This window comes from Heterodontus francisci, unplaced genomic scaffold (genome assembly GCF_036365525.1).
Source record: "Heterodontus francisci isolate sHetFra1 unplaced genomic scaffold, sHetFra1.hap1 HAP1_SCAFFOLD_51_2, whole genome shotgun sequence".
Taxonomy (NCBI): Eukaryota; Metazoa; Chordata; class Chondrichthyes; order Heterodontiformes; family Heterodontidae; genus Heterodontus; species Heterodontus francisci.
The window spans coordinates 660,546-685,967 of record NW_027141369.1 but is presented as its reverse complement, the minus strand read 5'-3'; the positions used below and the strand labels follow the sequence as shown (position 1 = coordinate 685,967).

The window sequence follows — 25,422 nt, the reverse complement described above, 5'->3', positions numbered from 1 at the left end:
GCTGTTTTCTGTCCTTAAACCAATTTTCTATCCAATTGGACACTGACCCTCCTATACCACGAAGCTCAATTTTGTTAACCGCCCTTTTGTGTGGTACCTTGTCAAACGCTTCCTTAAAATCCATATAAACAACATCCACTGCATTCCCTTCATCAACCTGCTCTGTTAGTTCATCCAAAAATGCAGTTAGATTAGTCAAGCATGAACTCCCATTTATAAATCCATGCTCACTCTCCTTAATTAACTCGAACCTCTCCAAGTGACTGTTGATTTTTTACCCTGATTATTCTTTCTAAAACCTTACCCACCGCTGCTGTTAATCTAACTAGCCTGTAGTTACCTGGACTGTCCTTACACCCTTTCTTGAATAAGGGTGTCGCATTTGCCACTGTTTAATCCTCTGGCACCTCCCCCGTATCCAGGTAAGATTGGAAGATTATAGCAAGCCCTTCCGTTATCTGCATCCGCATTTCCTTTCGCAACCTGGGATGTGAGCCATCCGGACCAGGTGATTTATCTTCCCTAAGCACAGCCAGCCTTTTTAGTACCTCCCTCTCCTAATTTGTACTCTCTCCATTGCCTCTACTTTCTTCACTTCGACTGATATTTTGTCAAATTCCACTTCCTCAGTGATCACTGGTGCAAAGTACTCATTAGGTAGATTAAGATTGCCCTGCACCTCTAAGCTTATATTATCCTTTTTGTTCCTAATAGGCCCGACTCAACCTCTTACTACCCACTTATCATTTACATGCAGCTCGAAGATATTTGGGTTTCCTTTCATGTTGACTGCCAGTCTATTCTCATAGAAATAGAGAATAAGCAAATATAGAAGATGTAAGTATTTCCCATCCTTGATGAGGTGGAATTTTTTATGTTGTGGGTGGTAATGACTTGGCCCACGAGTGTGGTGGAAGCAGAGACAATCAATGATTTGAAAAGGAAATTGGATGGATACTTGAAGGAAAGAAACTTGCAGGAGGAAAGGGATCGAGCTGGTGAGTGGAGCTGACCAGATTGATCCGGGGAGAGCCAGCATGGACGTGATAGGCCAAACGACCACCTTCTGTGCTGTAAATGACTCTGTGTTGTTTCTCAAATTCAATCCACTGGTGCTTGGTAAATAATTTCAAAGTAAATTGTGCAACTGGAAAATCAGAACCAAGGCAAGGGACGCATAAGGAAGTGAAATTGCTGAAACCCGGGATTGAACCAGGGACTTTTAGATCTTCAGTCTAACGCTCTCCCAACTGAGCTATTTCAGCCCTACATTGACAGTGGCTTGGTGTCCTTGTTTTGGAAGAAAATACATACATTCAAGTTTTCCAAAAAATTAAAGAACACAACATGTGAGTAATATTCCCCATTGCTTTCTCAGTACTGATGGATTGTGAAGCAGGAGACAGCCAGAAGTGCCACTGAGCCGCACAGACCCCGAGCTGAGAATGAAATGAGATCAAATTCAATCTTTCATAGTGAGATGCTGCTGAGAGGTAAGAGTCCTGAATCAAAGCGAGACTTGCTCATTTCAAACACTCCCTGAACTCTCTGCTCATGAAGCCTTAAAAAAGGGAAAAACAGAATGGCACTCAAACTCACAACCCTGCCATTAAAAGTCTCATGTTCGACTGACAGAACTGTCACTTCTACTCGGTCTCTTATTGGATGGATGCAACTCCAACGCAGGGGTGGCATTCAAATCCTCCCATGGGTCCGCATGTCAGATTGAGTTCCATGTTGTAGACTCAAGCAAAGCAAATCTGCTCAGTTCCAGAACTATCAGCGAATTGAAGCTGATTACGATCAACATCATCAGAGGTCAGAACTACCTGGTGAAAGAAGACACCCTGAAGAAGGATTCACAATTATTCAAAGGCATCGACAAAGTGAAAAACAAGAAAAACAAGAAAATCAGTAAGCAAGATGCTGGAGAGAGTTAAGAATCACAGAATCGTAGAAAGTTGAGCGCACAGAAAGAGGCCACTTGGCCCATCATGTCTGTGGCGGTTGAAAAACGATCCACCTGTTCTAATCCCACCTTCCAGCATTTGGTCCGTAGCCCTGCAGATTACGGCACTTTGAGGTGATTATCCAGACTCCTTTTGGATGAGTTGAGGGTTTCTGTCTCAACCACCCTTTCAGGCAGTGAGTTCCACACCCACACCATCCTCTGGGTGAAAAGGTTTTTCCTCGTCTCCCCTCTAATTTTTCTACCAATCACTTTAAATCTATGCCCCCTCGTCACTAACCTCTCTGCCAAGGTGAATAGACCTTGCACTTCCACTCTATTTAGACCGCTCAAAATTTTGTACATTTCAATCAGATCTCCTCTCAGCCTTCTCTGTTCCAAGGAGAACAGCCCCAGCCTATCCAGTCTTTCCTCATAGCTGCATTTTTCCAGTCCTGGCAACATCCTTGTAAATCTCCTCTGTACCTTCTCTCGTGCAATTGCATCCTTTCTGTCTTGAGGTTTCCAGAATTGCACACAGAACTCAAGTTGTAGCCTAACCAATGAGTTATACAGTTGCAGCATAATCTCGCTGCTCTTGTATTCTATACCTCGGCTAACAAAGGAAAGGATTCCATCTGCCTTCTTAACCACCTTATCGACCTGTCCTGCCATCTTCAGGGATCTGTGGACATTCAATCCAAGGTCTCTCACTTCCTCTATACTTCTCAGTATCGTGCATTCTGTTGCCTTGTTTGACCTCCCCAAATGCATCACTTCACACTTCTCCAGGTTGAATTCCATTTGCCACTTTTCTGCCCACCTGACCAAACCATCAATATCTTCCTGCAGCCTACAGCTATCCTCCTCATTATCTACCTCATGGCCAATCTTTGTGTCGTCTGCAAAGGTCTTGATCATGCCCCCTACATTGACTTCCAAATCGCTAATATGTACCACAAAAAGCAGGGGACCTGGTACTGAGCCCTGCAGAACACCACTGGAAACAGCCCTCCAGTCGCTAAAACACCCGTCAACAATGACCCTTTGTTTCCTGCCACTGAGCTAATTTTGTATCCACCTTACTGCATTTCCCTGGATCCCATGGGTTTATATTTTTTTAACCAGTCTGCCATGTGGGACCTTGCCAAATGCCTTGCTAACATCCATGTAGGACATGTCAGCTGCACTACCCTCATTTATCTTCCTTGTTACTTCTTCAAAAAATTCCATCAAGTTGGTCAAACAAGATCTTCGCTTAAAAATCCATGCTGACTATCCTTGATTAACCTGTGCTTTTCGAACTGACAGTTTATTCTGTCTCTCAGAATAGGTTCCAGTTATTGGGCCATGACTGAGGTTAGTCTGACTGGCCTGTAATCACTCGGTCTTTCCTTCGCTCCCTTTTTCAACAGAGGTTCAACCTCTTTTGTAGCAGACTATTGTAAATTTCACAATTCGCATGGGAAAAAGTATTAAATACTTCACTTACAAGTTCTAATGTTACTGGCGAAATGAGAGCTTATGTATGATTTGAACCGAGGACCTCACACAAATACACAGCAGGAATTCTGCTCCTTTACCAAAAAGCCATCTCCTTTATGGAGATGTAAATATGTAATATTGGAAGAGTGGAGGACTTGGGACCAGGACAGTGACTTTGACTTTTCTGCCTGTCTTCCAAATTCTGCAAGGTTCCATACAGACAATTAATGAACTGTCAGGGTGTTACTTTATTCCATTCTTCTTCTTCTTCTTCTTCTTGGGCAGTCTCTCGAGAACGAGAATGATTTTCTTCCACTTCAGGGTTCTGGGTCCAGTGACTAGATGTCTACTTAAATCGCAGAGAAATTAAACACTTTTCAATTTGTCTCACGACATAAATAGCAACATTTGCAGATATTTCACAGCTGTATGATTGGATGCTGCTAACGTTGTTACACTCAGTACACATGGTACCTTAATGTTGCAATAAATATTATAATATCTATTCAGGTAACTGTCATCCCACCGCTGCAAAATTTCACTGGTTCAACATTCTCATCAAATACTAAAGCATTCCACAAAGCAAGCCTCACAAATTCAACACCAGTTTCTCTTTTGGAGTTTCTCTGGTGTAATCTGATCTCTGATAGATTACTGGTGATCATCCTCCACATGAGCAGTCGTCCTAATCCCATGTACCTGTCCTGTTCCCACCTCCCTTTCCTGTATACACAACAGAATTCCATACTGCTGATATATGCTGGTAAACACTTTCCTTGTTGAATGAAACTGTGATTACAGTGGAAATCCGCAAGAGAGGAAGCTATTGTTGGCACCTTTAACTCTGCAGCCAGTGACCAGAAGCATTCTCACTCCTGAACGAGGACTGTTTCAATTTCCTTTTGGAAGATCACATCATCACATGAAGGAAGTGAAGTGTTTTTGTATCACAGTGACCACAGAGGAGTTTTAAAACAAACTATTAAATTATGAATTCATATTTTATTTTGAATGCTACATTGGAGGTTAATTTCACAGACAGTCCTGCAGTTTATGATTTGTGTGAAATCAGTTAGATTGTGAGTTGGGTCGACCCCTCCCTATCAGAGTCACCAGGACAAAGGGAGTGTTTAGTCATCGACATCTTGCTCAGTTCAGCATTTTGGTGGCTGGCTCTTGAACTCACACTGTCTCCTGACAGTGACAGGAGTAAACATGTCATTGCTGAGGATTTCAAGTGCTATTTAAAGATTAATCACCTTTTACTGTTCACTTACTGCTGGAGGTTTGAAGAGGACATTTGAAACACGTTGGGAGACTTTCTGGGAAACTTTGTCAAGACTTCACCAACACTCTGTCAGCATTTACTCTGGAAATACTCTGAGGATTTCACCTATAAAGAGTAAGTGCTGTGTTACTCCACCTTATTGGAAACTTTATAGGAATCAGCAGGAGAAAGGGAGCGTTTAGTCATTGACATCTTGCTCGGTCTGCGGGAGGAATGGGAGGAGGACACGAGGCCAGGCTGAGCAGCACCAGCTGCGGCAGGAGAGAAGGACAGGAGAGACAGGAGAGGGAGGTGGACTCCTTCTCCTCTGTAAGTACAGGACATTCCTCCTCCTTTGGACCTCCTCCATCAAGACCTCCAGTACTGTATCTGTGAACCTGTGCCTTCGTTCCCTCAGTCCCTGAGTGATCCTGAAACATGCTGCTGTGTGTCAGACAGTACACTTCACACCTTCAGTGGAAATGTGTGTGTGGGACCCACTTATACTGCACCAAGAACATTGCTTCGAATCAGCACTCGAGTGATGAACTGCAGCTTTCTGTTTTCATGCCTCCAGGCAATTTCAAATTATGGTCATCAGAATGATGTGTGAAAACCAGATTTCAAACAGGCGAGTCTTATTATCACAGCACCCGTATCCCAAAATCACCAGCTGGAATTTCCTTCTGAAAACCACCCACTTCTGGGAGCTGGTCTGGCAAGTGAAGTGGGACACGGCCCCTCAGCAAAACTCCACACCAGAAGTGACCACTGGGATTTCTGCCATGATTTCCCTCTCTGAGCCTCTGTAACTCTGATCATTTTGTGACAGTGCACCCACCAGAATCAAATGACTGGGGCGACGGGGGAGAAATGGCTAAATGTGAACACACAGTGGGCTGTTTCTGGATCACGGATTTACCAGGAGTTATGGCAATGATGATAAAACTGCAGCTTCTGAGCAGTCAAGGCTACGTTGTCAGAATGCCAGCTATGGAAGCAGTAACTGTTGTCACTGTATAAGTGACCAGAGCTCTTCTACCCTCCTCCTAATGTCTGGTTGGCAGCTACATTGATCTCCCGGACGGCCAGTGCCCAGGGTCTTCCTCACCTTATGTGTTGCCTCCCTCATTGTGTTGTCGGTGTGAGTTCTGGACTCCTCCAATTGTCCCGTCATCTGCACCAGGAGAGAAGAGACTGTCTCCACAGCCTGTGTGTGAGACCAATGCTCATCAATCATTGATCTTGACCAGCCGAGGCCTCGGAGATATTGCTCTTGGAATCCTCAGCTGAGACCTCCTGCTTCTGTCACCCCCGGGGGAGAGACAGATTTCTCCTCAATGTTATCCACATTTCCTCCTGCTCACTGCTGCTCTGTGTCAGGAATACTGCCTCCCTGAATGGGTTTGAAGATTCACCAATAGTTACAATAACACAACAGAATATTTATTTAATTACAATACATACATTTACAAATGTGTAGGTCATGTTGAAAGAATGATCAGTTTGTTGTTCTGAAGAGGAGGAGGTGGAGGAGGATTGGGGTCTGTGTCTTTAGGTTTCATTCTGGTGGGGGACAGCAGCAGTTCATTACACAGCTCGTCCACCAGGTAACCCACCGGGCGGGTCAGACACGTTCCAGCTGCTGCAGGAGTAAAGTTGAAAAGGTCACTGCGTGTTCTCGGAGCTGCTCCTGCTCATTATTGAAGAATAACTCACAATCCATGGTATAGGAATTGATCTTTCTCTGATCAATGGTTTTGTTTCTGAGAGTGAATCACAGCAGAGAGAATTCACAGCTAAATGTCAAACATCTATAAGTAGGGATTTGTGTGTCAATAGTGTGGAGACACTAAAGATCCCTTTGAATCAGACAATTATAGAGACGGAGCTGAATACATGGAAAGAAATGGAGGATGGGAACAGATGATGAACCTCTGCAAATTCAACAAGGGTGTTGTTCTGCTGCCAGAGCAATGGTGGAATATGCTGGTCCCAGTCTTCCTGGTATTGTGGAGCAGCTGGCTTCTCACATCCTTAAGATCCAACACTGTCAGGCAGTCACTGTGACTGTCTTCCTTGGAGAACTGATAAAAGCTCCACAGGTTTCGAAGCATCTTAAACTAACTGCTGTGATAGGTATCTGAGGAAGTCCATGTAACTCCCATTGGGCTCCTCTAGATATCAATGAGGAAGCCACAGCAGATCCAGTAAGTGGCAAGATCATCCACAGTGTTGACCTACAAGATCTGATGATCTCCTCACTCTTTCCATCCAAGTGCAACAATAAGTGAACCAGTTTGGAATGGACCTGTTGGTAGAAGAAAGATCTTCACCCTCAGGTTCCACTTGGTCAAGTTTCCCAACACATTGGAACATTTCCACCAGTACTTTCTCACACCTTCCCTCAAAGAGTGACTGAATTCTGCTGAGGATTGTATCGACAAAGGGTGGATTAGTGTTTGCTCTCAACTGAATCATGTTCTTCGACAGGTATGACAGCACCTCAAGCGTTAGCATCTCTTTGTTGTGCTTATTCCTCAACAGGATAATGATTGAGTCCAGCACCCTCCAAAACCATCCAGCATCTCCAAAGGTCATGTTCTCCAGGCCCCTGACACACTGCAATGAGAGAAGCAAACAGCAAATACCTCAACAATCTGCTCACCAGAGTGATTGTGAATGGTTGCGAAGAGGATGGAAGGACAGCAAGTGACAATATTAGCTTGCCCAGCGGAGACAGAAATTGATGAAACCTGGTGGTGTTTGGAGGATCCCCCAGCTCCAAAACTTGAAAAGAGACAGGGAATGAGGCCACCGTTCCCTTTCTCACCCCCTTTATCATCTCCGACTTCGGAGCACCAAACCTACATGGTTCAAGTGGTGACTGAGGTAACTGCAGCAGCCCCGACAGTGTCTCCAGTTGAAATTAGCTAACTCAGCCAAGAGTGGGAATCAAACCTGAGATCCTCTGGTTCATATGGTTGAATGTCAGGTGAACAGCAGTGCCTTTACCACGAGACCATTGGGGAACTCGAGAAACTGTGTTTCTAAATTAAAACGTGCAATTTGTTTTCAGCAGCTTAAAAAACACAGATTTAGTATATTTTCACAATTCCCTGTCTGGTTTTTACACAAATGCACTGAGTTCCCATTGAGCCTTGAGGATAGAGTGTAATTAGTCTACAAATGCAGACAGGTCAAATGGCTCCTGATTGGGACAATCCTATTAATGTCATTTGAGAATTATAATAACTTAAATCTCTGGGAAGGAGAGGAACTTATTACACTGGGTTTTAAAAAATCTACAATATATGTGATTATGTTTGTAAACGGTTTCAAAGCAGATGTTTACAGAAGTTAAAGGAACTCGGTTATGAATTATAGTCATCTTTTTGATGAGGCATTATTAGAGGTCATGCAAGATTAACGCTGGTGTTTTGTAGAACCACGGTTTCTCTGGCCTCAAAATTCCTCGCGTTCTACCACAATGTTGCTCATCAACACACTTCGCCTTTAGATCCTTAACTATTTACAACCATCTCCCACACCTCCAAAAAATTATATTCCCTGTGCTTGAATGGATCAGATTGTCAGACGGCTCTAATCTTGATTATCTCATGTTTTTTCATGTTTGTAGAGAAAGGGAACACATTTACAAAAGGTCAGGGATGAGTTTTGTTTAACCTGTGGGTTCTGGATTTCTTCGGTAAGTTGTATGGTCTGTTTAGTAGTGCAGTCTTCGGAAGGCAAGCCTGCTTTTGCTGCAGAGCCTCTGCTGGAAGTACAGCAGCTCAGTGAAGTGCTTGAAGACTCAATATCATCTGTCAAGCTGCTGTCTTCTAGATCTGGGGAGTAAAAAACACAATCACATGAATAAAAAGTTACTGTGCTGAGAATGTTTCAGGTTATTGAAGTGTTGTGGCTCAGTCTGGGTTCATCAAACTCCATAAGAGAAACAAGCAGTTTGCAAGAACCGGTTTCTCAATTGTATAAAAACCGTCATTCTTCAACTCAACCGAAAGCGAAACAAATGTTACATTCTGTTGAAAAAAAATATTCCCTTATTGCTCGGGCTGTCAACACAGGCCAAACCCATGCATACGAGGGAGTCAGTGTGACTGCATGGTGTCACAAGTGTTTCCACCCGGACCATTGAGGCCAGACTCCTTTTCTTAAAGATGGTCTTTTTGCATCTTCCCCATGCCCTGCACCATAATTCACTCCTCGCCAAGTGCACAAGTGACCTTACACACTACAAATTAGCAGCACTAGAACAGAACCGTGTGGGGCACTGCTACCCACTTTCATCCCCTCGGAGAAACTGCCCTTAACTCCTACTCTCCCCTCCCTCAGAACCAGTTTTTAATCCCATTTCATCCCATTCCCCTAATTCCAAAAGTGTTAATCTTCTCCAATGGTCTCCGCTCTACTAACTTTTCCAAGGCATTCCGAATGTCCCTGTACACACGGCCACCATTATCTGTCACTTCAAAAGAACTCTATTGGGTTTTGTCGAGCACGATTTTCCTTTATGAAACCAGTGTTTCTACTTCTAATAATTTTCTCACTTGGATATTTAGTAATTTTATCTTTAAAGATTCTAAACATTGACCTAGAAAATAAGAAATAGGAGCGGGTGTAGATTGTACGGCCCCTCGAGCCTCTCCACCATCCAATAAGATCATGGTTGATCTTCTACCTCAATCCATTTCCCACCCTATCCCCATTTCCCTTGTTTCCATTCGTGTCCAACACTCTACCAATCTCAGTCTTGAACATACTCACTCAACTAACATCGATGTTAAATTAACTGGGCTGCAATTATTCGGCTTAGTTCTGTCACCCTTTTCGAAGATGGATATTACATTACCTCTGAATGAACATAATAAAAGTGTCAGTGCTAAGTTGAAACCCCTTCACACTGATCGAAAATGCAGTTTAAATACACCCAAAATGTAAGAGGGAACTTCAGGATTTTGACCACAAAGACTTAATAATGGATCCAGTTGATGTGAGGATTAGTGAAATAGATTCAGAAACACATTTGTGAATAAGATCTAGGGTTTTACAAAGAGGTGATGTAAAATACATACAGGTTTGACAAATCTATTTTGAAGATCTGTTAGCTGTACCTTGAGCTCGCAGTTCTGTGTCCTCACCATGCTTATCATAACCCTGTCACTGCATGAGAGGGAGTCTCATGTAGGTGAGTTATCTCTTTTCCATTGGTTGTTTTGCCCATGCGAGACACTTCACTCAGACTACGAAGCAAACAGATAACCTATCCCCAGACATATAGCAATTTAGCCTTACAGGTTATAAACATTGGGATTCTGAGGAATGCCATCTGGCCTATTCAAGCTCATTGATGCAGAAAGAACTGCATCCCTCACTCCCACACTCTCCAACTGTTTCTTCAGTGTTGACAAGCTTTTTTATCTTCACTGCCCTATCTGGAAGCCTTTTCCACATGGCGATCACTATTTGTGGACGGAACGTCCTGACATCAGTCCTAACTTTGCTTTCTACCAGTTGAACCTGTGTGTCTTAGTTTGCTAAAATAACTGGCACTTGCTTTCATGTCCTAGGCTGACACTCCAATTTCACTTTCACTGAGGAGCCTCCTAGTCTGTAGATGGAGAATATTACTGCTGGGCACTTACGGGTTCAAACCCACATCATGTTGTTTTGTTGCAGCATGAACTATTGCATTATATATAACTTTACAAATAGCATTTCAATTATTTTATCCAATCATTGTTTTTTTTTCTACTTTTTCTCCTCCTCTGGTTGTTGAGTCCTCACCGGGATTATGATCCATGGGTTCAGTCAGCCTTCCAGAACATTCTTCATGTGTGAGCTGAGAGAGCCATTGTTGACAGGCTACTTGACTGTGGAGCACATCACAAGTTGAGCTTAATCTCTCCCTTGCCTCAGGTCCATACCTGTGTAATTGACATCAAGTCACTGAATTGCTATTAGGAGGAGGAATCCTGGCTACGTTTTCCCATTCTTAAACTAAGGACACTGAGACTAAATGTGGTGCGTCAGCTCTGCACAAATCTGGGCAAATCTACCTTGGGGTTTCCGAGTTTCCATCATTCCATTGCCACGCCACATACACCCATTAAACCTTTAGGGGAGGTGGAACAACAAACAGCGGCAAAGAATTTTGATCCCGTTTCTCCAGTTGAATGTGTCCAGTGCATTTCTTTCTTTGTTTTAAAGAACATTTTTTCCTCAAGCCCCAAGAGAGTGGGAAAAGGAACTGGATTGTTATCTCACAACATTCTGTGCAGTTCAGTTCAGTCAAAACTCTGAATGGATGTGTTCTTTGAGATTTATGTCTTCTGGGAAAGCCATTCCTCCTCCCCCTGCCCTAAATGAAGAGGGAGCCCCTCTTATCTGTGCAGGGATAGGCACTGACATGTTAATGTTGCACCATGGACATTTGACAAAATTATTGACTCAGCCATGGACATGGGGGCAATTAATCTGTATATAAATTGTATAGCCAATCTGATGCCTTCAAAACACAGTCTGATTTAAAACATATTTTCTCCCTATAAATAAAGTAGCATACAAACATCAATGGAGAGCAGCAAAATGCATTAGCTAGCAAGCAAGCAATATAGTATGGAATGCCAATGCGAATTACTTTCATTGAAAGAATAGAGCTAGCTACACCATGTCACGGGGCAGTAGATAGACCTTATCGATGACTTCTGTGGATTCACACTGTGTCAGGACTGCAAATTCATTCAATAAACCAAGAAACCCAAGGAGATGATTGTTATTGTGGTTATTGAGGTGAGGCAATAGAAAAATCAGCAGGAAAATGGACCATTTCTCATACTACTGATGTTCTTGTGTTCTTGTGTCTGGACAGAGTAGATAGGGAGAAACTGTTCCCATTGCTGGAAGGATCTACAACCAGAGGACACCAATTTAAGATGATTGGCTAAAGAATCAATGGCAACATGAGGAAAAACTATTTTAAGCAGCGAGTGGTTAGGATCTGGAATGCACTGCCTGAGAGTGCGGCGGAGGCAGGTTCAATCGAGGCCTTCAAAAGAGAATTGGATAATTATCTGAGGAGAAAAACTTGCAGGGCAATGGAGAAAAGGCAGGGGAGTGGGACTGGGTGAGTTGCTGTTGCAGAGAGCTAGCATTGACACGATAGGCTGAATGGCCTCCTTCTGTGCTGTAACCAGTCACTGATTCTATGAGTTTATCACCTTAAAGCCCTGTTACATTTGCTCTTCCTTTCATCCATGTTAAACACGAACATTTTTGATTTCTTGTGTTAAATACTGCTTACATGCTTATTTGCACAAATCTATTATTTATTCAGGTTGAACTGTCTTATTCAAAAAAAATTATCTGTTTATTTATTTCTGTTTTATTTATTAATAACACCTAAGTACATTTATACACAAAGATACACACAAATATATTCCAAAACCACACACACAGACATACACATTTATTCATAATGAGCCCATTGATGCACTCCCGGCTACAGTAAAATAGTGGTAATATTTACTGCACTAGTAATCCAGAGGCCTGGACTAATAATCTGGTGACAGTGATTTCAAATCCCAGCAATAATCTGATGACAGTGATTTCAAATCCCATCGCTAATCTGGTGACAGTGATTTCAAATCCCAGCAATAATCTGCTGACAGTGATTTCAAATCCCATCAGTAATCTGGTGACAGTGATTTCAAATCCCATCAGTAATCTGGTGACAGCGATTTCAAATCCCAGCAATAATCTGGTGACAGTGATTTCAAATCGCATCAGTAATCTGGTGACAGTGATTTCAAATCCCAGCAATAATCTGGTGACAGTGATTTCAAATCCCATCAGTAATCTGGTGACAGTGATTTCAAATCCCAGCAATAACCTGGTGACAGTGATTTCAAATCCCATCAGTAATCTGGTGACAGTGATTTCAAATCCCAGCAATAATCTGTTGACAGTGATTTCAAATCCCATCAGTACTCTGGTGACAGTGATTTCAAATCCCAGCAATAATCTGGTGACAGTGATTTCAAATCCCATCAGTAATCTGGTGACAGTGATTTCAAATCCCATCAATAATCTGGTGACAGTGATTTCAAATCCCATCACCACAGTTGCAGAATTTAAGTTCAGTTAATGAAATAAATCAACAATTAATAGCTTGTATCAGTAATGATGACAATGAAACAACTGGAGTATTGGTTCACTAATGTTCTTAGGACAGGAAATCTGTTCTCCTCACCTGGTCTGGCCCATGTGTGACTTCAAACTCACAGCAATGTAGTTAACTCTTTACTGCTCTCTGAAATGCCCGAACATACCGTTCATCTGTTTCAAATGAATAACTACAAGAAAAACTGCAAATCCACACGGGCTGCAGCTGTTCAGGAAGCCGGTTCAGCACCAGCATCTCAAGGGCAAGTCAGGATGGGCAGTAAATGTTGGCCTTGTAAACGATGTCCACATCCAATGAATGATTAATAAAACTCACCATTTACAGGAGCACAGTTTCAATCATAGATATGTATAACATATTACAGATTAGAAACATAATGAAAATACATTTACAACTGATACCATCATAACTTCAGCACTCATTTTGTATATAAATGTGACACCCACATTCACACACTGACAGTTTATATTGTCACAAGGTACTATTTGCAGCTCTGGGAAAAGTCTACACACCAGACCTTTACAAAGCCAAATGCTGCAGTTGTAGAAAATGCGAAATTAGGATGGGAAATGTTCTTCGAGTCATAGAATAGTGAACAAAGACCATTTGGCCCATCATGCCAGTGCTGTATCTTTGGCTGTGTTCTCCAATTAGTCCAACTGCTCTGCTTCTTCATAAAAACATTTCAAGGTGATAATCCCCGTTCTGGCAATATATCCACGTTACATTCATTTTACAGAAACTTTGCATGCATGTCAGCCAATGACCAGGAGAGGGCAGCATGAACCGCCATTGCAGCTGAACATATCGGGCTGAATTTGACCAGCCTTTCGATGTCATGGGTCACGGCAGGAGGGGGCCATAAAATTCCGCGGGAAGAGACCCGCCGCGACCCCCGACTTCGGGAAAGGCCCGCCGCTCCCCCACCCCTCACCCTCACCTCCCCACCGCCCCCACCGACCGCTTGGCAGTGGGACCAAGTGTGAGATTCTGAAACCAGTTTTCAGTCTTCAAAATATGTTCAATGGGGAAGAAGAACAGTCAGAAGTCGTGGTCTATTTTGGAACCAATGACATGGGTATGAAAAGGTTGAGATCCTACAATCAGAGTTTTAGGAGCTGGGAAGGAAGTTAAAGAGCAAGACCACAAAGGTTATAATATTTGGATTACTCCCATGTGTATTAGTGAGTATAGGAATAGTAGGATAATACAGGTTAATGCATGGCTGGAGAAATGGTGGATGAGGCAGGGCTACAGCTTCCAGGAACATTGTCACCACTTCTGGTGTTGATGTGACCTGCACAAGATAGACAGGACAAATGACCTCGCTGTCACTTTAACTAATGCTTTGTGAAAGTATTTATACTAATTTGGCTGGGGGAGGGGCACAAGGATGAAGCATTAGAGAATAGATACAAGGTGCACCGAGGACTGAGAGAAACAAACAGCATTAGAATAAAGAATAGTTCAGAAACACAAGACTCAAACAAGAGACAAATGCAAGGCAGACTGAGATAGGTTTAGAGTGCATGTTTGTAAATACTTGCAGCATGGTAAATAGGATTGGTGAGCTGCAGGCACAAGTAGCCACATGGGATTGTGATCCAGTGGCAATAACGGAGACATGGATCAAACAAGGGGAGGAATGGGAACTTAATATTCCTCACTGCGATGTATTCAAGAAAGATAGAGAAGAAAAATAGGCAGAGGATTGTGTGGGTGCAGCTGTATTGATCAAAGATACTGTTACAGCACTAGGAAGAGAAAATGTACTTGAGGGTTGAAAGGTAGAATCTATTTGTTTAGAATAATGCATCGACAGAGGAGTTATTCCACTGCTCAGTGTATATCCAGGCCACTAAATAGTAGGAAGTGGATAGAGGAGCAAATTTGCAGGCAAATTGTCGAAAGATGCAAGAACCTCTGAGTAATGCTAATGGGGATTTCAATTATCCGAATACAGGCTGGGAAAATAACTGTGTGAATGGCAAAGAGGGAGAAGAATTCCTGGAATGTGTGTAAGAGAACTTTCTGAATCAGTATATTTCCATCCAATGGGGAAGGAGATGGTACTGGATCTAGATTTGGAGAATGAAGTCAGGTGAATGAAGTATGTTTCAGTCGGAGAGGATTGTGTGCAAGAGTCATTAAAATATCATTCGTTTTAGAGTAGCTGTGAAAAAGGACTGTCTGTGTAGGTATAAGAACATAAGAATTAGGAACAGCAGTAGGCCATTCAGCCCCTTGATCCTACTCCGCCATTCAATAAAATCATGGCTGATCTGATCGTGGTCTTAACTTCACTTTCCTGCCCGCTCATAACCCTTGGCTCCCTTGTCAATCAAACATCTGTCTAACTCAGCCTTGAATATATTTATTGACCCAGCCTCCACTGCTCGCTGGGGAAGAGAATTCCAAACGCTAATGACCTTCTGAGAGAAGAAATTCCTCCTCATCACCATCTTCAATTGCAATCACCTTAATTTGAAACTGTGTGCCCTATTTCTACATTCCCCCATGAGAGGAAACATCCTCTCAGCATCTAGCCTGTCGAGCCCCCTCAGGATCTGATATGTTTCAATAAGATCACCTCTCATTCTTCTAAACTCCAATGAGTACAGGCCCAACCTGCTCAACCTTTCCTCATAAGACAAACCCCTCATCCGAGGAATCAGCCTAGTGAACCTTTTCTGAACTTTTTCTCCCCCCAAAAATATGCTTTATTCATAAAAATCTGTTAAAAAAAATGCATGACAAAACAGTTCAAAACAGCACCAAGTTGACATTCCAGAGATGTAGAGGAAAGGATAGCAAAGATGATTCTCGACAGGGGCGAGAGTAACAGGGTAGTTGTTATGGGGGACTTTAACTTTCCAAATATTGACTGGAAATACTATAGTTCGAGTACTTTAGATGGGTCAGTTTTTGTCCAGTGTGTGCAGGAGGGTTTTCTGACACAGTATGTAGACAGGCCAACCAGGGTCGATGCCACATTGGATTTGGTACTGGGTAATGAACCCGGCCAGGTGTTAGATTTAGATGTAGGTGAGCACTTTGGTGATAGTGATCACAATTCGGTTAGGTTTACCTTAGCGATGGGCAGGGACAGGTATATACCGCAGGGCAAGAATTATAGCTGGGGGAAAGGAAATTATGATGCGATTAGGCAAGATTTAGGATGCGTAGGATGGGGAAGGAAACTGCAGGGGATGGGAACAATCGAAATGTGGAGCTTATTCAAGGAGCAGCTACTGCGTGTCCTTAATAAGTATGCACCTGTCAGGGAAGGAGGAAGTTGTCGAGCGAGGGAGCCGTGGTTTACTAAAGAAGTTGAAGCGCTTGTCAAAAGGAAGAAGAAGGCTTATGTTAGGATGAGACGTGAAGGCTCAGTTAGGGCGCTTGAGAGTTAAAAGCTAGCCAGGAAGGATCTAAAGGGAGAGCTAAGAAGAGCAAGGAGAGGACACGAGAAGTCATTGGCGGATAGGATCAAGGAAAACCCTAAGGCTTTCTATAGGTATATAAGGAATAAAAGAATGACTAGAGTTAGTTTAGAGATACAGCACTGAAACAGGCCCTTCAGCCCACCGAGTCTGTGCCGACCATCAACCGCCCATTTATACTAATCCTACACTAATCCCATATTCCTACCACATCCCCACCTGTCCCTATATTTTCCCTACCACCTACCGATACGAGGGGCAATTTCGAATGGCCAATTTACCTGTCAACCTGCAAGTCTATGGCATGTGGGAGAAACCCAGAGCACCCGGAAGAAACCCACACAGACACAAGGAGAACTTGCAAACTCCACACAGGCAGTACCCGGAATTGAACCCGGGTCGCTGGAGCTGTGAGACTGCGGTGCTAACCACTGCGCCACTGTTCCGCCCCAAACTAGGGACAATCAAGGATAGTAGTGGGAAGTTGTGTGTGGAATCAGAGGAGATAGGGGAAGCGTTAAATTAATATTTGTCGTCAGTATTTACAGTAGAGAAAGAAAATGTTGTCGAGGAGAATACTGAGATTCAGACGACTAGGCTAGATGGGATTGAGGTTCACAAGGAGGAGGTGTTATTTTGGAATTTTGGAAAGTGTGAAAATAGATAAGTCCCCTGGGCCAGATGGGATTTATCCGAGGATTCTCTGGGAAGCTTGGGAGGAGATTGCAGAGCCTTTGTCCTTGATCTTTATGTCGTCATTGTCGACAGGAATAGTGCTGGAAGGTGGAGGATAGCAAATGTTGTCCCCTTGTTCAAGAAGGGGAGTAGAGACAGCCCTGGTAATTATAGACCTGTGAGCCTTACTTCGGTTGTGGGTAAAATGTTGGAAAAGGTTATAAGAGACAGGATTTAGAATCATCTTGAAAAGAATAAGTTCATTAGCGATAGTCAGCACGGTTTTGTGAAGGTTAGGTCGTGCCTCACAAACCTTATTGAGTTTTTCGAGAAGGTGACCAAACAGGTGGATGAGGGTAAAGCAGTGGATGTGGTGTATATGGATTTCAGTAAGGCGTTTGATAAGGTTCCCCACGGTAGGCTATTGCAGAAAATACGGAAGTATGGGGTTGAAGGTGATTTAGAGCTTTGGATCAGAAATTGGCTAGCTGAAAGAAGACAGAGGGTGGTGGTTGATGGCAAATGTTCATCCTGGAGTTCAGTTACTAGTGGTGTACCGCAAGGATCTGTTTTGGGGCCACTGCTGTTTGTCATTTTTATAAATGACCTGGAAGAGGGTGTAGAAGGGTGGGTTAGTAAATTTGCGAGTGACACGAAGGTTGGTGGAGTTGTGGATAGTGCCGAAGGATGTTGTAGGGTACAGAGGGACATAGATAGGCTGCAGAGCTGGGCTGAGAGATGGCAAATGGAGTTTAATGTGGAAAAGTGTGAGGTGATTCACTTTGGAAGGAGTAACAGGAATGCAGAGTACTGGGCTAATGGGAAGATTCTTGGTAGTGTAGATGAACAGAGAGATCTTGGTGTCCAGGTACATAAATCCCTGAAAATTGCTACCCAGGTTAATAGGGCTGTTAAGAAGGCATATGGTGTGTTAGCTTTTATTAGTCGGGGGATCGGGTTTCGGATCCACGAGGTCATGCTGCAGCTGTACAAAACTCTGGTGAGACCGCACCTGGAGTATTGCGTGCAGTTCTGGTCACCGCATTATAGGAAGGATGTGGAAGCTTTGGAAAGGGTGCAGAGGAGATTTACTAGGATGTTGCCTGGTATGGAGGGAAGTTCTTACGAGGAAAGGCTGAGGGACTTGAATTTGTTTTCGTTGGAGAGAAGGAGGAGGAGAGGTGACTTATTAGAGACAGATAAGATAATCAGAGGGTTAGAAAGGGTGGATAGTGAGAGTCTTTTTCCTCGGATGGTGATGGCAAACACGAGGGGACATAGCTTTAAGTTGAGGGGTGATAGATATAGGACAGATGTTCGAGGTAGTTTCTTTACTCAGAGAGTAGTAGGGGCGTGGAACGCCCTGCCTGCAACAGTAGTAGACTCGCCAACTTTAAGGGCATTTAAGTGGTCATTGGATAGACATATGGATGAAAATGGAATAGTGCAGGTCAGATGGTTTCACAGGTCGGCGCAACATCGAGGGCCGAAGGGCCTGTATTGTGCTGTAATGTTCTAATTCTAATTCTAAAAAAAAGGTGTAAAAGAAATCAGTTTTCTTCAAAGCAGGAGTGAGTTGCCACACAACCCTTCCATTCCTTTTTTCATGTCGTGTACATTTTACAGCAAACCCACATTTGGTGTATACAGCCCGAGGGGTTTCCCATGGGTCCAGCCCCTCAGTTCACTATGGTGGGAGGACTTTACACTGTGGTCTTTCCCCATTGAGCCTTTGTGACGGCAGCCCCAAGCTTGAGTGCATCCCTCAGCCTGTCGTCCTGGACCTTGGAATGTGCCAGTTTGCAACACTCGGTGGTGGACAACTCTTTGCGCTGGAAGACCAGCAAGTTTCGTACAGACCAAAGAGCGTCTTTCACCAAATTGATAGTCCTTCAGCAGCAGTTGATGTTTATCTCAGTGTGTGTCCCTGGGATGAGCCCACAGAGCACAGACTCCCGTGTTACAGAGCTGCTTGGGATGAACCTCGACAAATGCTTTTCCACACATGCTTTGCAAAGACACATTCCAGAAGGAGTCTCTTCCCCACTGCAGCCACCTCAAGGGCAGCGTGTGGAGGGGGATAGACTCCGGGTGTGTAAGAGGGATCTGACGGGGAGGGCCCTTCTCACCAGCAGCCAAGCTACATCCTGGTGCTTGTTTGATAGTTCTGGTGATGAGGCATTCCGCCAAATGACTTTGACGGTCTGCTTGGGGAACCATCCGACCGGATCCACCATCTCCTTTTCCCATAGGGCCTTGAGGACATTCTGTGCAGACCACTGCCTGATGGATTGGTGGTCAAAGGTGTTTTCCCGCAGAAACATTCCCACATAGGATAGTTGGTACGACATGGTCCAACTGGATGGAGCGTTCCGCGGCAATGTGACCAGGCCCATCCTTCACAACAACGGGGACAGATAGAACCTCAGCACGTAGTGACACTTGGAGTTTGCGTACTGGGGGTCTACACACAGCTTGATGCAGCCGCACAAGAAGGTGGTCATCAGGATGAGGGCGATGTTGGGTACATTCTTCCCGCCCTTATCCAGAGGTTAGAACATCGTGTCCCTCCGGACCTGGTCCATTTTAGACCTCCAGATAAAGCGGAAAATGGCTCGGGTGACCGCCACAGTGCAGGAGTGGGGTATGGGCCAGACCTGCACCACATACAGCAACAAAGTGAGCGCCTCGCACCTGATGACCAGGTTCTTACCCACAATGGAGAGAGATCGCTGCCCCTCTCTTCCGAACCATATCCCCAGCACCTTCAGGTAGTCTGACCTGACGGTGAAGGGGACAAAGGATCGGTCAGCCCAGTTCCCAAAGAACATGGCCTTGCTCTTGCCATGGTTAACTTTGGCTCCCGAGGCCAGTTCGAACTGGTCGCAGATACTCATCAGTCTGCGCACGGACAGCGGATCCGAGCAGAAGACGGCGACGTCATCCATGTACAGGGAGGTTTTCACCTGAGTGCCTCCACTGCCTGGGATTGTCACCCCTCTTATGCTCGCATCCTTCCTATTAGACTCAGCAAAGGGTGCAATACAGCAAACAAACAAGACCGGGGAGAGAGGACAGCCCTGTCTGACTCCAGATTGGATCGGGAAACTTTCCGATTCCCACCCGTTGATTGAGACTGCGCTACTGATGTTTGTGTAGAGCAGTTGGATCCAATTGCAGATTCCCTCCCCAAACCCCATTTTGGAAAGCACGTCCATCATGTCGGTGTGCGATATCCTGTCAAAAGCCTTCTCCTGGTCCAGGCTGATGAGGCAGGTGTCCACCCTCCTGTCCATACATAGGCGATCGTATCCCTGGGTAGTGCGAGACTATCAGAGATCTTCCTGTCGGGTACAGTACAGGTCTGATCAGGGTGAATCACCAACTCCAGAGCAGACCTGACTCGACTGGCTATGACTTTTGACAGTATCTTGTAGTCTACATTAAGCAGTGAGATGGGCCGCCAATTTCTGATTTTTGCCCTCTCCCCCTTCCGCTTGTAAATGAGGGTGATGATGCCTTTCCTCATGGATTCTGACATGCTGCCGGCCAGGAGCATACTCTCGTATACTTCCAGCAGGTCCGGGCCGACCCAGTCCCACAGGGCCGAGTACAACTCAACCGGTGAGCCGTCGCTCCCGGGAGTTTTACTCGTCTCGAAGGACTCAACGGCCTTTGTCAGCTCGTCCAGAGTTAGCGGCTTGTCCAGTCTCTCCCTCCTGCTGTTATCTAAGACCTCTGTGAATGATGATTGGAAGGACTGGGAGGCTCTGCTGTCTGTGGGCTTCGCGTCATACAGCCCAGCATTAAAGTATTTGCTAATCCTTAGTATGTCGGACTGTGAAGACGTGACTGAGCCATCCTCTTCCTTCAGGCTGCTGATAACAGAGCTCTCTGTGTATACCTTTTGGAAGAAGTAATGCGAGCACATCTCATCCTGCTCAATGGAGCGAAATCTGGACCGGAAGATGATCTTGGAGGCCTCCGTGGCAAAGAACGAGGCCTGCTGGCTCTTCACCTCTTGGAGGTCCTCCTTGACCTCGACCCCCATTGATTGCAGCCGGAGCAGATTTTGCATACTTTTCTGGAGTCGGGACATTTCCCTCTGTCTCTCTCTCGCCCTCTGAACACCTTTGTGGATGAACAACCTCTTGATGTTCTCCTTGATCGCTTCCCACCACTGAACTGGAGACTCAACGAGAGGTTTCACGGTCCTCCAACCTTTGTTATCCCTTTTGAGTTCCTCAACGTTCTCTGGGGTCAGCAGTGTAGCATTGAGCTTCTACCTCCCTCTGCCAACCCGCTGGACGTCCTGAAAGTGACAGTTGGCCAGTAAGAGGCAGTGGTCGGAGAAGAACACCGGCTTGACATCGGTGGATCTGACCGTGACAGCACGGGACACAAACAGGAAGTCAATCCTGGAACGGGCAGACCCGTTCGATCTTGACCATGTGTATCTGCGCTGCGCTCCGTCTGCAGGTTTGCTGAAGACGTCGTGCAGTTTGGCATCTTTAACTGTTTCTATTAGGAATCTGGACGTAGTGTCCAGTTTGCTGTCGTCACTGCTGGATCGTCCAGCCGCATTGATGATGCAGTTGAAGTCACCGCCTAGGATGACTGGCCTGGACGTCGCCAGCAGCAGTGGGAGCTGCTGGAAGACGGTCAGCCGCTCGCTGCGTTGTACCGGGGCGTCCACGTTGATCAACCGGAGCGGAGCGTTGTTGTCCATTACGTCTGCTACGAGGAGGCGACCGCCCACCACCTCCTTAACTTCGGAGATGGTGAAGTTACCTCCCCGCAGCAGAATACCCAGGCCGGAGGAACGGCAGTCATTACCCCCCGACCAGATCGATGGCCCATGTGACCACCATCGTGACCACTGCCTGTAGGTGCTGAGATGTGGTATTCCACACTCCTGCAGAAACAGGAGGTCGGCTTTGACCTTGGCAAGGTAATCCAAGGTTGAAACATATCGCGTAGTGGATTTAATGCTACGCACATTTATGGAAGCAATCCTTATACCCATTTTTTAAAAGTTGGTTGTTGCTTCCCATACCATTTGTCCTTGCTAGTCCCAGTCCTTCGGGATGTTCCTGCATACCCATAGTGTACGCAAGCTGTTTCACATTCGTTGGGCTCAGAAACCCCTCCTGGTTTTTCATGCAGGGTTTGTTCCGCTGGGTTGACATCGTGGGGGTCTTGTAGGCAGTAAGGATAGGGTTGTCCTCTGCTGTTCCCCTCTGTTCCTCCTCGAAAACATCACTGCTCCCTGCTTCCCGGAGCTGAGGTGCACCAGACGTGTCTTTGCTCTCAGTGTCCCGGAGCTGGGATGCGGTGGCCATTTCGTTAGGTGTGGCACTTTGGGGTTGGGGCTCGCCAGGCCCATCACATCTTCCTGTGTCCGGGGGCTGGGGGGCGTTATCTTCCAGCTCCTTGGAGTTCTGCCGCTTCTTTTGAAGGGGCCGTCGTTCCAGCACTTCCTCATCCAGTGAAGAGTAGCTGTTGTAGTCTGTCTCAGAAGGTCGTCTCCTCTTGCCACTGGTTTGGGTGGTGACCTGTTCTGCTTTTGGAGGTCTTTTCTTTGTGTTTTCCTTTGTGCCACTTTCCACTGACCGGTTTGTCCATCTGCTGCCTCCTCCTCCATTGATTCTGTCTGTGGAGGAGGGGTTTCCGGGTGCAGGGGAGGTGCTGGGTCGCTGGTTTCAGCTGCCTCCCCTTTGTTCTCTTTCTCAGGTAGAAGTTCCTCACTGCGGAGAAGGTTGCTTGTCTTCCTTCCAGCACCGGACGCCTTCGTCGAACCTTCTCCCGGCCTTTCCTTGGACCTTGCCGCCTGAGCATAACTGAGGCAGCGTTTGGGGCAGGTTTTGTAGAGATGGCCTGCCGCACCGCACAAGTTGCAACACTTAGTCTGCTTACAGTCCTTGGTCTGATGGCCTTCCTCCTTGCAGTTCTTGCAAACAACCATGCTGCAGTTAGCTGCCGCGTGACCAGATTTGCCACAGGTGCAGCAAAATCTGGGCTGTCCAGCGTAGCCCAAGAAGCCTCGACTTCCCCCGATAGCGAAGCTGGAGGGAGGGTGGATAATGGTTCCACTGGCATCGACCTTCAAGGTCACCTTGACCTGCCGCTTGCTGGTCCAAATCTCAAAGGGGTTCTTGACATCAGTGCTGCTGCCGGCCACATCGACGTACTTGGCGAGAAAGGTGAGTACATCCACCACCGGAACATGGGGGTTGTAGAGGTGAATCGTCACCACCTGGTCACGTTGTGAAGAGTGCCTTCACTGTGAGGATCGACAACGGCGCCTGGTCCCCTTTCTCCTTGAACGCCTTCAGGAACTTGATGCATCCTGCCACATTCTTGAACATCATGTCGAAATACCCACTGCTGGGGAAATCCTGCAGGCAGAAGATGTCCGAAGCTCGAAATCCACAGCAATTGATGAGGATTTTCTTGATGAAGAAGGTGCGATCGACCAGTGCATCTCCTTCCTTGTCCTTCACCACCACCCGAACGGTGTTCCGCACTCCCTGGCCTGAAGCGCGAAGATTGGTTATAGCCATTTTACTCAAAGCCTACCCAGGATCAAACGCCAATGATCATGCTTTCTTCTCTTCCAAATAAGCACCGATAAGAACAGATACTACACTTGATCTTAGCCAAAAGGCCCTTATTTTTGTTTAAAATACTAGTCTGGGACCTACTCTTCTCTCCCTCAAACTGAATGTAAAATTCAATCATATTATGATTGCTACTACCTCGGGGCACCTGAACTATGAGGTCATTAATTAATCATATCTAATTGCACAATGCCAGGTCTAGTATAGCCTGCTCTCTGGTTGGCTCCAGAATGTATTGTTCCAAGAAGTTATCCCAAAATCTTTCTATGTATTCCTCATCTAGGCAACCTCTGCCCATCTGAATTTTCCAGTCTATATGTAGATTAAAACCCCCCATAATTATCACTGTACCTTTCTGACAAGCTGCCATTATTTCTTCCTTTATACCCCATCCTACAGTGTGGTTAACGTTAGGTGGCCTATACACTGCTCCCACAAGTGACTTCTTGCCTTCATGATTTCTCATCTCTACCCAAACTGCTTCTACATCCTGATCTCCTAAACTTAGGTCATCCCTCTCTATTGTGCTAATACCATCATTAATTAACAGAGCTACCCCATCACCTTTTCCAAGCTTCCTGTCTTTCCTAAATGCCATGTCACCTCCAATATTCACATCCCAATCTATGTCGCCCTGCAGCCATGTCTCTGTAATGACTATCAGATCGAGATCGTACTTATTTATGCTATTTGTGCTCTCAGTTCATTTGTTTGTTTCGAATGCTCCATGCATTCAGATACAGATCATTTAGTTTTGTCCTTTTATTATTTTTGTCACCTCTAGCCTTATTTGTTGATTTACTCTTTGATTTGTATGCTTTGTCTCTTCCTGTCTCGGTCTCTTTATCATTTCCCCTATTTATACCTTTCTCTCTTGCCTTGTCTCTCCTCCTTGATTCACCATATCTTCCCAAATTTGATCCCTTGCCCCCACTATTCAGTTTAAAACCGTCTCTACTTCCCTAGTTATGTGGCTCGCTAGAACACCGGCCCCAGCATGGTTCAGGTGCAGACTGTCCCAACGGTACAGCCACCTCTTTCCCCAGTACTGGTGCCAATGCCCCACGAACCAGAACCCACTACTACCACACCAGACTTTGAGCTGTGCATAAGTTTCTCTAATCTTATTTGTCCTATGCCAATTTGCACGTGGCTCAGGTAATAATCCAGAGATGATTACCTTTGAGGTTCTTCTTCTTAATTTGCTGCCTAGTTCCTCATACTGACGATGCAGAACCTCTATCCTTGTCCTGCCTATGTCGTTGGTACCGACATGTACCACGACAACTGGATCCTCCCCCTCCCATTGTATGTTTCACTCCAGCCCTGAGCAGATGTCCTTAATCCTAACACCGGCAGGCAACACAGCCATCTGGACTCTTGCTCTTTGCTGCAGAGAACAGAGTCAATCCACCTTACTATACTGTCCCCTACTACCACTACGTTCCTTTTTGCTCCCTCTTTGAGCCGCAAACACTTACTGCAGACGTGTTTGCCCTGGATCACACTGGCATCAAGGAGCTCCCACATGCTGCAGCTGTGACACATCACCTGTCCTGTCATCCTTAAAGTGTTCTAATTAACTACTTAATTATTTTATTCAATTATTTATTTTATTGTATATTTTATTAAGCTTACCACGAGTTTGTTTACTATTTTAAACGTTAGGACTAAAATGGACCTTAATCACTTCCCAGATAGTCATCAAACATGCAGCTTTTTCCAAATCAATGAACTACCTGCTTGCCTGTGATGTCACAGCTTACCATATCCTCACCAGA

At 45.2% G+C, this 25,422-nt stretch overlaps 1 non-coding gene across 1 annotated transcript; it reads right to left on the bottom strand.

Annotated features, from left to right (window-relative positions):
• Positions 1 to 1,192: 1,192 nt before the first annotated feature.
• On the bottom strand, positions 1,193 to 1,265 carry trnaf-gaa (transfer RNA phenylalanine (anticodon GAA)). The gene has a single exon. It is a non-coding gene; the product is annotated as a tRNA-Phe (tRNA).
• Positions 1,266 to 25,422: the final 24,157 nt, after the last annotated feature.